Genomic DNA, 16,953 nt, shown 5'->3' on the forward strand with positions numbered 1-16,953 from the left:
ATCGGTCTCCCCTTGTGTGCATCCTTCGTGTTAATGACTAGTGCTTTCTTGAGGTGACAAAAGTTGATTCATTGGTTTTGTCCAGCTTTCATAATTGTTTGGCACGGGAGGGTCAGTGTGATACAGTTACTTTTTCATGGCCCCATACTAATTTTTAAAGGGATACAAAATAAATTGCAAACAATTGCAAACAACACGATCTTGCTAAGCTAATTGACATTTGCCTAATTAGAAGCAGTAAAAAGTTTAAGTATTTACTATGAACACTGTACATTAAATATCTCAGTTCTTGCTGAATCTTAAGATTAAAACCACTGATAAAAATAATACTTCATATTTCAGAATTAAAATACAAATACATTTACTGATACTCACCTTGAGTGATCAATATTAATTAATTTATTCATTCACTTATGAAAAGTATTTATTAATAACCTGATGGTTACCAAGTAATCTCTAGAATGATGTGAGATGAGAAAAGAAAGAACACATTGATAAATTGCACCATAGTTGAGCTTAATTCTCCTGTGCAAGAAGGTATCATAGATGTCAAAAAATAAATGTATTCTTATGGTCTAGAACAAAAATCCCCCCCAAAAATGAATAGGGCACAAAGAATAATTAATAAGAAACTGTAAAATAGTCTACCAAATAAGAAAAGGTTTAAAATATTATAATTTCCTGTATTATTAGAAATATAAGAATATTTGCACATAGATAAGCTGCTTATATGAGTGATTCGTATTTTGTTTCAAGAAAATATTAGTGCAGTTTTTCTCAAAGTAAATAAGGCAATACACATACCTAAATTTTTATTAATGTTTGTAGCCTTTGAAATAGTAATTTCATTTCTAAGAATTATCTCATGAAAATAGTGATATGTACAAATATACATACAAAATCATGTTTATTTAATCATTATTTGTAATAGTGAAAATAAAAAGTCACAAAATATATTATTAAGGGGGCTGTATATGTGATGGGATCATTTGCAGATATTTTCAAAAAATAGCTAAGAATATGAGAAAATTCTAAAGATAGAATCTAAAATAAGCTATCAAAAAACTCTTTGTATTAATTGTTATTGTCATTCCTATATTTTAACAAACTTTTTTTAAAAGGTATTTTTAAATCTTTTTCCCTCTCTCTCTTTTTTTTTTTTTTTTTTTTGAAAAAGCGTTTGTTGTCTGGGCTAGAGTGCTAGAGTGCAGTGGCATCATCATAGCTCACTGCAACGTCAAAGTCCTGGGCTTAAATGATCCTCCTGCCTCAGCCTCCTGAGTAGCTGGGACTACAAGCGCATGCCACCATGCCTAGCTAATTTTCTGTTGCTTTAATTTTTTGTAGAGACAGGGTCTCCCTATTGCCCAGGCTGGTCTCAAACTCCTGGTCTCAAGTGATCCTGCTGCCTTGGCCTCCCAAAGTTCTGTGATTACAGGCTTGGGCCACCCTGCCCAGTCTCCTCTCACTCTGCTTTCTTGGGGAGGGGATGGGTGTATACATACATAATGAGTGCAATGCGCACCATCTAGGGGATGGACACGGTTGAAGCTCTGATTCGGGGGAGGGGGGCAAGGGCAATATACATAACCTAAACTTTTGTACTCCCATAATATGCTGAAAAAAAAAAAAATCGTCACTTCAGTGTGATATAATCAGGAGTTATTTTTATATTTTTCTGTAGTTCCTTTTTATATCCCTGCTAAATTTATACTTTCTGTGTAATTTTTAAAGCAATAGCATATTTACTCAATTCAAAAGTATAAATAAATCTTGAAGGATTTTTAGTAGTGGCAATAAATATCTGTTGGGTTACCAAAGAGATAACTTATTGAAAGTAGTGACAAGATCTTGCCAAGATCTTGCCAATCTTCTAAAAAATTCAACTAACTAGAGGGCCCAGGTTTGATGAAATCTTATTCATTCTCTTACTTCCTATGACAAAGTGTTTATCAATCTGTCTATCCTTCATCCATCTATCTATAAATTTATATTATTGGAAATAAAAAGGATTAAAACAGATTCTATGTGATTAAAGTCCCAGATCAGTAAAAATAAAAAATAAATAAATAAACAAATAAAACAGAATCTACCTTGACAATAGAGTGTTAGGAGAGGATCAAGAACTTAAATCTATGATTGTTTACTCTTTATTATATGAGCTAAGTACTCATATAATAAAGAACACAACTGGCATGTACAGACATTCAAACTATCTGTAAAATAAGTGGATGCATCATGTTAATATATGCTAAGATCTTTTCTAGGGTTTTCATGTGACTACATACTTGGGCAGCAATTATGGCACTCAGAATCTTTTCTGTTTTTCTTTTCAAGGTCACTAGTTCTACAATTTCTTTGGACCAGAAAACCTCATTGCCCTGTTGCTACAGAATATTGCCTCCCACTTTGTTCTTTTAGACCATTCTTCTTTCTCGCTAGAAATTCATAATTGCCCCATTTGTTATTCCAATTTCATGCCTTAAGTATTTAGGTACTATCACTCACACCAGGACGTGAGGTTACATGAAAACATAATTTTTTTTCTGACAATCTTGATCTTTCCAAATACAATATTCTCAACTGAAAGCAAAGCAGAACATTATGACTCTTGATAATACTTGACAGAGAGGGTGCCACAGATATATTTTACAAGGGTCACAGATATATATTATAAGAGGATTACAAGAATTGAAAACTGAATATCAAGTTCTCACCACCAAATGGAAACGGTCCATAAATGGCAGGCAAATACTCCCTTTCTGTTGCCTACATTAAGACATGTTCTTGGGAAGAAGGTTATTGCAAATAGAATGTATTGTGGAAAAAGCATTTTATTTGCTGACTCTATTTGCTTGCTAATAATTAGAACAAGGTTTGTAGAGCACTGGGAATTGTGAGATGCTTATACATACATTAGTAATTTAGTAATTCTATTTTGAATTAAAAAATGTTTAGAATATGTAATTTTAGTGATACACAGTCTTATAGGTCATCAATTCAAAGTTTCATTTTTAACAGATTAAGAAATGATGCCTGGAACATTTAAGTTCATCTTTGACTGCATAGGTAGTCACTGGCAAAAACAGTACTCAAAGCTAAACTGTTAATTTTATTTTTTATTTCAAAATATTAAGGGGATATAAATGTTTTTGTTACATAGAAAGCTTTCATAATTCTTAAGTCAGGGCTATTAGTGTGCCCATCACCCAGCTTGTGTTCACTGTGCCTGTTAGGAAGGATTTTACCCCTTCCCTCTTTTCTCCTCCCCCTGCTTGATTTCCAATGACTTCTACTTCTCTCTGTGCCCATGTGTGCTCCTCAATAGGATAGTTCCAAGAATAGTATCTCAAGAATAAAACCTTCATTTTAACTCAATACTCCTGCCACCCCACAAAAAGTCTACATTGTGAAGGAAAGAAATATTTGGTTGAATGTATCACCTTATGTTAAAAATGAAGAGACAGAATGAAGATTGATTAAAGTTGCAAGATAATGGCAGAACTTGGAATACAATGAGGTCTCTTGATTAACAGCAGGGTGATACTTTCATACAACATTTATTTCCTCACAGCCTGAGAATTTAAAATACCATCTTAACTACAACACATCAAAGTGTCTATTAAAAAAATTACAACTCAATCTTTCATATGCAAGATTCACCCTAAAACTAATAATGACCAATATTTCTTAATGCCTATTATGTCAGAATGAGTGCTAATGTAATACATGTGTTAAAAGAAAAACTGGAGACAAATAGTTTATTTGAGTAAAGAAACAATTTATGAACTAGGCAGCACCCTCAACCAGTAAAGGTTTAGAGAGCTACACCAGCAATGTGGGCACGCAGTATTTATCCACAGGAAAAAAAAAGTGATGTAAAGAAATAGCCTAATTTATTACAGCTTGGTGTTTGCCTTTTTTGGGTAAGTCTAAGCAGTTTGCAGCCTGTGATTGGCTGAAATCTCAATTGCTATAATTGACCAAGACCCAGTTACTTGTTACAAAAATATACTCTCAAGTTAGGTTGCAATTTGTTTACATATTAGGTTACAGTTCACTATATAAAGAAGAAATTTTAGGCCAAATTTAATTAAATTTAACAAATGTATTTCATTTAATTATCTCAACAACCCTTCAAGTAGTCTATTTTTCCACCTTACTGTGAGAATAAAGGCTTAAAGAAGCAGAAGAAACATTCCAAGCTTACTGCTCTTCTTTTATAATGGGTTAATAAATAATGGAATCAGAATTTGCACCCAGAACTGACTGGTTTCAGAGCCTCAGTTTTTAGCCATTACGTGGTACACACAGTCCTTACCTGCATCCAGTCAAAGCAGTTATACCTTTCTCTGTATGTGACAGCCTGCTTTTTCCTTCCAGTTTTCAATTTGCTTGGCCCATGTTACACCTTTATTCCTTGTATTGTCTGTTTTTTTTAATCTCATTCCATTAATCCTGATAGTTTTCACCTATTCTTGGAATTATTCATACTGACAATCTAATATGTCCAAGTCTTAGAATCTTCTCCCATGTTTTCCATTGATAGATTGCCACGGAAGTCACAGCTCAGAGCAGAGGTCAGCAAAACACAGCCCATGAGCCAAATCCAGATTATCATTATTTTTATAAAGTTTTATTGGAATACATAGTCATGGTCATTGATTTATATCTTGTCTATTGCTACTTCCAGGCTACAGCAGCTGAGTTGAGTAGTAGTGACAGAGATCATGTGATGCATAAGACCTAAACTATTTACTATCTGGCCCTTTACAGTAAAAAAAAGAAATAGCTACTTGAAGTGTATTCTGTAGTCTGGTAACAATCTTTAACTTGTTTGTCACTGTCAGTGAGGTGGTAAGTACAGACACTGAGAGAAAACATTTCAAAAACATGTATCATGATTTGATAGGTTAATAGCATGTCTTTGAATCCAGTAATAACAAAAACAGGCTGTTTCTGTGTACTTCTTTTTAAAATTTTATTGTTCTAGTGATGTATTTATTGCACTTCACAGAATTATCAATCCTTAACAGATTGAAATGAAGTAAAAAGAAAATACTTGTCTTTTATCACACAGGGTAGGAAGCAGTCATTACAGTTACTTCCCTGGCTATAGACCTGGACTTGTCAATGAATTAAATATCCCTTTAATTTTTTTTCCTTGAGTATATTATACAGTTCATTTACATTTTTGTCTAAATTTGTTCAAGGACCCTAGTGGATAGGAGAAATTTGGCTGATCAGATTAATATGTAGCCATGAGAAAATCTGCCTATTATTATCCTCTCTAGCTTAAGTAAAGCTAAAGGAGAAAATATGATTCTAAGTATTGGTATGATTTTAGTTGTTTGTGAATGTCTTTTCTGTCTAGCAGTAGCTAATCAAAAAAGTTAAATCCTGACATTTAAATAGATAGCCTGAGTTATATAGGGTGGCATTTATCTTAAAGATTTCAATTTTCTTCCATCATTCCTTCCACTAAATTGCTCTAACTGTAATATTGCTACATTGTACTTTATGTGAGGAGTAAAATTATAGCATTCAAAATAAGTATGTATCCTGCTTTATCTTTTACAGGTTTTTCTTTTCTTAAAAAAAGAATAAAACTTATTAACAATTAGTCAAATAAATACAACTTGCAAATGCTTTCTTTTCAGCAGGATGGTAAGTATGCTCTAGCTTCCAAGATGGCAATTCTTCCCACTGAAATTGACATTCCAGCCCGAGGTATTTGGTAGAATGATGCTTAAGACTTACTTCTGAGTGAGATGAGCGCAACTGACCAATTTTCAGGAAACAACCATAGCTAATATTTATATTATGTTTCACTGTTTACAAAATGCTTCATGTATGGTCTCATTTGATTCCAGAATCTTAAATCCCATGTCAAAGAAAAGAGGCAGAGAAAATTACTAACCTTTGCAGAATCACACAACTAGTGAGAGATGTGGGACTTGAATCTGTGTTTTCTAAACTCAGTCTCCTATTTTTTATTAGTCAACTTCACTCTTCAGTCTCATAGCCTATGCCCTTGCCATAAAACTTCTTTGCCTGGCTTTGTTTACTGCATGTTGACTTAAGGAAGCTGGTATCAAATCCTCCCATTATCAGCGTGGTAAAAATCCAAACACTTTCAAATGTTCACTGTTCATGAATATTCATTAATTGGAAACTACTACCAAAACATGCTGGGTTTTGTTAGCCTCTGAAGTATAAAGAGGAGAGGAAATTCAGAGGGAAACTGAATTTCTGAAATATTACAAGTAATTGGCATCCCTTAGACAGTGACACTTTCCAGGTTTATCTGTATATAACCCCACAATCCCAGAATAAACACAAGCTCATATAATGAAGCATCCTAAAATTATAGGAAAAGAAGGAAAAATTTCTGGCACTTGTAGGTTGGTTAGAACTCTATAGAAAATGAAATTGTCCTGGAGAAAACTTTTGATATGGAAAATAGCTCAGATTTATCCTGACGTCTCTCACAATTAGCTCTTTTACTAAATGAGCCTATTAATCTCAATATTTCCAGGGTAATTGTTTGTGGCTCGGTGATAAATAGCAAGGCACCATCTGCACATAAAATCTCTTTATGTTCCTCTTCTCTTGTTATTGTATCTTGATGCTGATGCTATTCTTAAGGCCATGTATGTATTAGTAAAGAAATAGGCGCATACTTCTTATTAAGTTTTGGGTAAATTTATAATAGCAAACACAAATTTCCTAATTTTTGCCTTTTGTGGGGAATTCATCTACTACGGAAACTAACAAAAAGTAAGGATCAGTATAATTGGTCCATTTCAGGTAGCAACTCTTGTACTGAGAATGGATGCATAGTGTAGATAATATAGACAGTTAAATGATTTGGATGGCAGAATACTAAAGATGTATCTTATTAGTAATTTCTTTGGAAATGGCAAATTTTATAGTACCTTCAAGTAATTGTGAAACGCGTGATACTGAGAGGGAAAAGAAAATTCATGTATGTAACAAACTTGTTTTCATATGGCGTTTATGACCAAATCGGGAATTTAATCATTAGAAATTCCACCAAAATAACCCCTGTGTATTTATACTGTGCCTGTTTATAACCATAGTGTGCTTGATTCTTATTGTAAAAGAGAAACAATATAATTGATGCTAAATTTTCTTAACAAGGAGCTCAAATGTGTTACAATATAATTCATATCCTTCTATGGAGCAATGACTTCCACCATAAAGTGGAAGGTGGCATATATTGTAATAAATCTTATACATTTTGTGAAGTATCTGAGTTTCCATTTCAAAAAAAATGTGCAGATGTGCGGATGCATTGATTGACTGGTTAAAGAGTGTTTTTTTTTTTTTTTGGTATCTGTATTGACTTTTCTTTTCTCTCCTGCTTAAAAGTTTCTATTCCACAGATTTATAAAATGGGAGATAACACTTCGCTATATATTATCTCTAACTCTTCATCTTTGTGTGGGTATTTACTAAATGGGAACAGCTTAGGCATTATCTTCATAAACTTTCTTTTCATATACCATTAGGCTTTAGCATCATTCCTGCATTAATTCATTCAAATATTTTAAAAACCTCTCCTGAGTATACTCTGTACTATGTATCTTGATAAGCAGATTCACCTCTCTGTAAAATATTCCTAAGACCTTCTGTTGTAGATATTATAGCCTCTATTTTACAGATGAGAAAGGCAGACCAGAAAACTTAAGTAACTAGCCCACAGACATACTAGTGAATGAGAAATAATTAATTAGGAAATTAATCTTCTAAAATTAAGACTAAAGTTCTTTTAATTCTTTTCAGTTGCCTCAAATGTTATGAATTGATCCAGACATTTCACTATGACCCTTCCAGAGAAGGCCAGAGGAGCACTGAAGTAAAAGCTTAAGGTCTTAGAATATGAGAAGGAGGTAGAAAAGAGAAATAATATTAATTGAGCACGTTTATTTCCAGGTATTTTATATTTATTCAAAATGTAGTCTACAAAGAACACTGAATTATGTACACTAAACAATTAAATCGCAGAGATTTTTTTAAAAATCCTCCAGAAACCACACAGTTTATGAATGAGACAGCTGCAAACCTATGTTTTCTGTTTTTAAGCTAAGATTCTTATCCATTGTTCAGAATCTCTCAAATTTTAGTGGGCAGCAATAACAACTACAAACTTAGGTAAAGCACAGATTCTAGAGGAATAACATTAGCAAAATGCCAAAGTATGTGGCTCTGAGCTTTTATGCCCCTGAAGAAACTTTTTTTTAAAAAAAAACAGGTAGAAATGTCAGAACCAACGTTGGCAGAACTCCAGAAAACATTTCAAGGTTTATTAGCAAAAAAGTGAATATTTAATTAAGAAAAAGGCAACTAGAAAACAGTAGGAAATCTTTCTCTTGTTTTACTTGCCTTTGCCTGACTCTCTCCCTGGAATGGCAACAATCTTGAAATCAGCAACAGCCTGTGTTCCCAGCCTGGAACTGTGGTTCTAGATCCTAGAGTGAGGAGAGCAGAACTTATTTGCAAATTATTCGGTTTGTCTGTTCTAACATGTGTGGAGCTAGCTAAAGGATTGATGCAAATGCTCATCTCTCCTTTGCCTAAATTGAAATTCAGGCCAGAAAAATGGTGTGCCTAGCTAGAAAATGCTGCAGGGTGAAAAGGAAGACCTCAGGTCCATAAATTAACTTTACACTTTGAGGAACTAGAAAAAGATGAGCAAGCTAAACTGAACATTAGAGGAAAAAAGTGAATAATAGATATTAGAGGAGAGAAAAGTGGGGAATAGAAAGGCAATATGGAAAACCAATGAAAGTAAAAATTATTTTTTTAAACATCAAAAAATTGACTTTTGTTTATACAGAAATACAGACAAAGGTAAAAGGAGACAAGACACAAATAACTTAGATCAGAAATGGAAATGGGGACAGTACTACTGGCCTTAAATGGGTTATAATAAAATTTTATAAAAAATTATACAACAAATTTGATAACCCAGATGAGTGTCAGAGCCAGGATTCTAACTCCCATACCTCTGACTCCAGAGCCCATTTCCTTTCTCTGCTCATAGAATTTTTACTGTCCTTCTTTTCTTGTTCTGTGTTTTTGCTGTTTCTCTTTCTCCATTCATAGAATTTCTTATATGCCCAGATCCCCAGTTATTTACACTGAATCTATCAGCTTCAAGGTCCAATTCAAATTCCACTTTCAACTTTATGCCCTGAGTTTTAATTTTTTCATCTCTCTTTATATTTCTTATATAGCAACTTCGTATCCTTTGCTGTGCTACTGTCGGGCGCTTGTATGCCACTTTCATAACGCCAAGCATGTTTGTATTCCTGTTAATGTCTGGCTTCCACATACATCCATTAAAAATGTCTGGAATGATTCTCTTAAGAATGTGAAGAAAGAATGTAAAAGAAAAAAAGAAGTCAAACATTTCAGCAATGTTTTCTCAGTTTCTTTTATTTAAAAAAAAATCAAAGATGCACATAATGAAATGTCAGAACATAAGGAGAATAGCAATAGGGAATTGTCCAACTCCATTTCTAATAGCCTTAGCTGGAATCCCACGGAGGCAAAAAAGGCAATTTGCAAGTTAAATCACTAATAAACCGAAACCCAATTTTGTCAAACCCCATTTCTGTAATCACTTTTCCAGAGCTGATAAGCTGAGGGTTCACGCAGGAGTATTGCATATTTCCTGGGAGGCACCGGACAACATGCAAACTCCTGTCACTCTGTCCTCCAGCTTATCTCCTCCTGCTTAAGTAAGCTAGAATCAGGAAAAGAGGATTATTAAAAAGGAGGGAAGGAAGAAAGCAAGGAGAGACGGAGGGGAGATAAGGAAGAAGGCAAAGAAGGAAGGAAGGAAAGGAGGGAGAGAGGAATAAAGCAAGCAGTAACATTTGGAATGTAAAGAACAAAAAATGGTGAGAACAATTTATATTTTTCAAAATACTTTTTCTTAACATCTTTCTTTTTAGGTACATGTTAAATTCCAATAAACTACAAAGTATCATAGTCTCTTTGGACTGCTGAAACAGAATACCATGGTCTGGGTGAGTTAATTTGTTTCTTACACTTTTGGAAGCTGGAAAGTCCAAGATCAAGGCCTCATCACATTCAGTGTCTAGTGAGGGCCAGCTTCCTGGTTCATAGACGGCCTCTTCTCACTGCAACTTCCCAGGGTGGGAGGGCAAAGGAGCTCTCTGGAGCTTCTGTTATAACGGTACTAATTTCATTCATGAGGGCTCCACTCTCATGACCTAATCACCACCCAACGGTCCCACCACCTAATACCATAACATTGGGGGTTAAAACTTAACAGAAAAATTTTATGGGGACACAAATATTCAGTCTATAGTACACAGCATGTTATAAAGTTCTAGTGGTTCAGTGACACCACTAAGATGGTGGAATAGGAAATCTTCAATTCTACTCCCTTCTACAAGTTCAACTAGCGACTATTGACAAATGCTAACATACTTTTGAAAATCCCAACACCTGTAAACAAACCTGAGATGCCCTCGTGGTACACAAAACTGAGTGAAATTCAAATTAGAAGGAAAAGAAAAATGGTCTCACTCTGACCTCACAGCTCCCCACCCCAAGTCAGCTCCACGCCAGATGGAGACAATTTCCCTGGGCTCACGGTTTCTGCAGTGGGGAAAGGGGACTGGAAGCGATCATCCAGCTTCCCTAACACTCTGAGACACTTCCCAGGAGCCCCCTCTGGTTTCACCTCATGGGGAATACTAGAGAAAACAGTGCAGCTTGACTGCAAAGGGGTCAGGACAAATGAAGTGACCAGCGCATGGACCTTGGTGGTACCTCTGTGTCCCTGTCAGCCACAGTGCTCAATCAGAGATAACAGCCAACCTCGCAGCATACCCACAAGGCTGAGCTGTTCGCCTTTGCAAGCATGGTGGGGCATACAATCTAGTTTCAGCCCCTAGACTGCTAGTCTTCCTGACAGGCTTCAGAATCCACCCCAGTGATCTTGCCCAGGCCTGGAGACTCCCATCTTTGTAGATTCCAGAGAAGCCAAAAGACTAGTCCAGCTTAACTTGGGAAGCCAAGTGACAGCTCTATATAAGCTATGGTGCATACAATAGTACTACATTGTGTACCACTCATCCATAAGGGGGCAAAAATAAAACAAGAGATTCTGTCATTTGGGACAAACAGATGAACCTAGAGGACATTGTTACGTGAAATAGGTCAGGCATAGAAAGACAAATACCATGTGATCTCACTCGTATGTAGAATCTCAAAAATTTGAACTCACAGAAGTGAAGAGTGGACTGATGATTACCAGAGACTGAAGGAGGGGTGGAAAGAGGAATGAGGTAAATGTTGGTCGATGGGTACAAAGTTACAGTTTAAATAAGAGAAATAAGTTCTGGTATTCTATTGCACAGTAGAGAGACTATTAATAACAGTGTACTGTATATTTCAAAATAGCTAGATGAGCAGATTTTGAATGTTCTTACCACAAAAAAATGATAAATGTTTGAGGTAACAAATATACTAATTATCTTGATTTGTTCTTTACAAAATGTGTACATGTATCAAAACATCACATTGTATCCCATAAGTATGTATAATTATTTGTCAGTTAAAAATAAAACCTAAAAAGTTGTAGTTGTTGTCAAAATGCATAAAACCTGGTCTCTTTACATGGGTGAACTGGTCTAGAGAAGTGTTTCCAAAATGTGTTGTCTGAAACATGAATTCCAAATTATGTGCGTGGAAAAAAGATATTTCTGAAACAAATTCAGAAAAGGTGGCATTTCATATTCTATACACTTTAATGAAGGATATTAAATATTTTAATAATTCCTGCATAAAACATTGATTTAATTCTGGTTGACAATGATTTTCTCAAACCTACTTGACCAAGTTAAGCAACATTTTATACTTTTTATTTTCCATTCCAAAACACCTGCAGTAAAATATTCTTAGTTTACCGCCACAGATTATTGCTATCTGACCCATGGAGGATAGCTTATTCTGGAATATTTTAGGTGAGCTTTATTAATCGTTGGGGGAAAAATTCTTCTGTGGGTGATAAAAATGTTATAGGATACCTCAAATAAAATGGTTCTATAATCCACACCTTGATTTTGTCCTTCATATTTAGGGTTATACTAGCAGATGATAAATCTAACACAAAAGCTTTCATTTCAGTGTTCTGATAAAATCTTTGAACTTCGGTTACCCTTGAAGAAAGCTACTCTGGAGAAAAAGGACTATCTAATGAGTTTTAAATGCCACTTAACCCCACTTTCACTGGGGTAAGCAAGATTGCTCTGTCAGTGTCTTCATAATTGGATTAAAGATTGTGTGTTAACTGGCTTATTCTTTCATATGTGATCAATGAAAACAGGAGTTGGACCATTGCCTGAGAATTATTTGTGGTGATTATTTCCCCATACACTAAAAGAGAGGCATAAAAAGAGGGGGCAGTCAGAAATAGTGAGCTTGGAAATCTTCTTTTATATATTTTAGAGTCACTGTTCTGTGACTTAAGGCTAAGAATGTGAAAGTATAATCGTTAATGTGCAGATGTTACCTAAGGGAAAATCTATCCCCATCCTGAGGAAAATGTCTTTATTAGTATGACTTCATCCATTTCTTAAAGACAGAGTTTCTAGTACAATAACTCTTTTTTTTTTTTTTTCCAATTTACTAAAACATTATCAGTATTAGGCATGGGGCTTTGTTAAAGGCCTTACTAACATTCAATTGTTAAATATATTTAAGGCTCCTGAATTCCTGGGATAAACCCACTTAATCATGGCATATTATGTTGCAATTATTCTATGGAATTCAAATTGGTGGTATTGCATTAGGTAGTTTTGCACATATGTACAGAAATAAGAAACTCACTGGTTGTGAGTTTACAATACCGTTCCATAAGTATATGCTAGTTATGCAGTATGCATAGAACATTGTCTTTACTTTCAAGATTTAAAAAAGTTCCTCAATTTAGATAATTCATTGATTAATAACATCTGTACCTACCTTCATTTTGAGAAATAATTTTGCAACATTTTATTAATCCCTCATTTGGATATAGAAAAATTCTGTAATACTGGATATTCTCAAGTTAATTTTGGTTGTTCATATTTTTAATAAGCTGTCAATTTCATTGTGATTTTCAAAATAAGCAGGGTTGTACAGTATCCAATTATAATTTAACTCTTCTATTTTCTGTGCTCTTATTAATTTATTTTTATCTCTTCATGTTTTGATTAGACTTTCCAAACTTGTATGTATATTTATTACTATTTTAAAAAGAACTACCACTAGAGTTTATTTAGTCTAGTTCTTTTTTCTCATTTCTAAATCATTACTATTGATTTTTTCCATTTTTATTACCCTTTCTTAAGGTTTATTAGTATATTTTACTTATTTTTAAAATTAAATGCATGGCTTTTTTTCCATAAAATAATTCATGAATTTAATTTTAAGAACTTGCTGTTAAATACATTTTGAATATATATGAAAGATTTTCGTATATATGGTTCTCATCTTATTAGTTCATAGAGGATTGGTAACTTGAATGTATATATCTACTTTGACCAAAGAATTACATAAGGTATTTCTTTAAAAATACTGTCTTTTGGCCGGGCGCAGTGGCTCACGCCTGTAATCCTAGCACTCTGAGAGGCCGAGGTGGGTGGTTTGCTCGAGGTCAGGAGTTCGAGACCAGCCTGAGCAAGAGTGAGACCCCGTCTCTACTAAAAATAGAAATAAATTATATGGCCAACTAAAAATATATATAGAAGAAATTAGCTGGGCATGGTGGCGCATGCCTGTAGTCCCAGCTACTCGGGAGGCTGAGGCAGGAGGATCGCTTGAGCCCAGGAGTCTGAGGTTGCTGTGAGCTAGGCTGATGTCACAGCACTCACTCTAGCCCGGGCAACAAAGTGAGACTCTGTCTCAAGCAAAAGAAAGTTTTTTTTGTTTTTTTGTTTTTTATTAAAACTTACATGTTATTAATAGAAATAAACCTTTTTGAAATAACTTTTATAGTGACATATTAGTCACTTGTACTTTCCTATATATAAATATGTAATGAATATATATAACATGTCAGTTAGATCTATCTAACTTTAATTTTTGTTAAAAAATTTCTACTTCGTTTGGTTTAAATGATTGAATATTACTTTTAACTCAAACCTAGAAGTTTGCTATTTTAGAGGTGATTTTAGCTCATTTACAATTTTAGGGAATCAAATTTTATTCCGAAATTTTCATCACATTTTATGTTTGGAGGTTGCTTTTTATTTTTGGCTCATAATAATTCGTTTTTATCCTTTTGTGCTTAATTTTAACTTTTATTTCCCAAAATATTTGGTATTTGTACTTTAAACCTTTTTAGTACAGTATGTTTTACTTAGAGGTTTTTGAAATATTACTCTGAACAAGGTTTATTCGTATTACTTCTGTAAAAACAAAAAGTATAAGTTGGTTATTTTACAGTATAAAATGAGAAATGCATACTTATCTTTCTCAAAATCTTACATCACAGTTTTGTGTTCTATAATTTACAATTTAATAATCAAGTTTTTATGAATAAGTATGAATAATTTATTTCTTTTAAAAAGTAAATATTTATGATTATGTATGTTTAAAATGTTAATAATTATATGTATGTGTATATATACATATCTGTGTATTTGCATACATGTGTTTTTATAATACTATTGCTTTAAGAGTATTGGTCTGCTTTAATTTTTTAATAATTTTAAAATTATAATTGAGTATTTTATAATAGAAATTAATGACTGATTATAAAGTAGTTTTATATATTTCTAAGAAAATGTTATTAAATTATAATTATTACATGTATAATTATAATGTTATAAGTATTTTAATATATTTTATTGATACATGATATTTGTACATATTTATGGGATACATGTAATATTTTGTTACATGCATAGAATATGTAATGATCAATCACCATGAATATTTATAATTTCTATGTATTAAAACATTTAAAGTTCTTACTCTTAGCTATTTTGCAATGTACAGCATTGTTAACTATAGTCAAACTACTCTACTGTTAAACATCAGAACTTATTCCTTATATCTAGCTCTATGTTGGTATCCATTAACCAAGTTCTTTTCATCCCACACGCCCACACCCATATTCTTCCCAGCCTCTGGTAACTATCATTCTATTCTTTACCTCTGTGAGATCAACTTTTTAGCTTCCACATATTAGTAAGTGCATGTGGTATTTGTCTTTCTGTGCCTGGCTTATTTTACTTAACATAATAGCCTCCGGTTCCATCCATATTGCTGCAAATTGCATGATTTTATTTCTCTTAATGGTTGAATAATATTCAAGTGTGTAGATACACTACATTTTCTTTATTTATCCATTGATGAACTCTTATGTTGCTTTCACATTTTTACTATTCCAAATAGTGCTGCAATAAACATGAGTATGCATGCATCCCTTTGATATGCTGATTTCCTTTCCTTTGAGTAAATACCAAGTAGTGGTAGTGCTAGATTGTATGGCAGTTCCATTTTTAGTTTTTTTGAGAAATATCAATATTGTTTTCCTTAGTGGCTATACTAATTTACATTCCACTCAACAGGGTGTGCAAGTTGCCATTTCTCCACATCCTTGCCTACACCTGTTCTTCCTATATGCAGAAGAATGAAAGTAGACCCCTATTTTTCACCATATACAAAAATCAATTCAAAGTGGATTAAAACTTAAATGTAAGACCTGGTACATAAAAATACTAGAAGAAAACATACAAGAAACACTCCAGGACATTGGTTTAGGCAAATATTTTATGGCTAAGACCTCAAAAACACAGGCAACAAAAACAAAAATATACAAAGGGGACCATACTCAACTAAAAATCTTCTGCAGAGAAAAGGAAACAATCAACACTTTGGAGAGATGACCTGTTGAATGGGAGAAAATATTTGCAAAATACTCATTTAATAGGCGACCAATATCCAGAATATACAAAGAACTCAATAGCAAAAAAGCCACCAATCCCATTAAAAAGTGGACAACGAAACTAAATAGACACTGCTCAAAGACATACAAATGGCCAGAAGGTATATGAAAAAACCTTCAATATCTTTTTAAAAGTTATTTTTATAGTTACCTATATTTTTCACATCACAAGATCTAATTAATTACTTGAATTGCTAAAAGTATGTTTCATGTATAGGATGGATATAGCATATTTCATTTAGTCAAGATCTATTAGTGGGTATAAAGGGTTATAATGAAAAATTTTAAAAATATTTTAAAGTAGATATATAGCTTTCCTTCACAGTTGCAAGTTGTTCTTGATGACAAGATGGAACTCATGGGTTACAGGATGTGTATATTTTTAGTTTTTATGAAGCTACAAATTTGGACTCTTGATGTAGATTCTTCCTTTCATACTCCCATTGGCACTGTATCTGGATTCCTATCTTCTAACATCCTGGGTGATTTAATGACATTATTCTTTTAAAAATATTTTTATTCTAGTACAATATAAATTCAAAAAGGACATGATGATACATTAGTTGCTAATAAGAGAAACTTTAAAATAAAGCATTTATTGCCTATTTTATATTCTCTCCAGTAAAATGCTTCAAAAATTTTCTCAAACAGAGAATGCCTGTGTATTCAACAACCTGATCAAGAGAGGGAACATGACTAGCACTCAAGAAAACCCTTTCATACTCCCATTTCACTGACCACTCCCAATAAGGGTAACTAACCACTATCCTGATTTCTAAAGGCATAAATTAGCAAAGCCTATTTTTTGTACTTCATATAAATGGAATTATAGAGTATTAGCTCCTCTATTTTGTATCTTTAATTCAACCTATGTTTTTAAAATAATCCATATTCTTCCGTGAAGTTGTAGTTTATTCACTCTCAGTACCATATTAGCATTCCATTATGGGACT

Source organism: Lemur catta, chromosome 4 (genome assembly GCF_020740605.2).
Source record: "Lemur catta isolate mLemCat1 chromosome 4, mLemCat1.pri, whole genome shotgun sequence".
Taxonomy (NCBI): Eukaryota; Metazoa; Chordata; class Mammalia; order Primates; family Lemuridae; genus Lemur; species Lemur catta.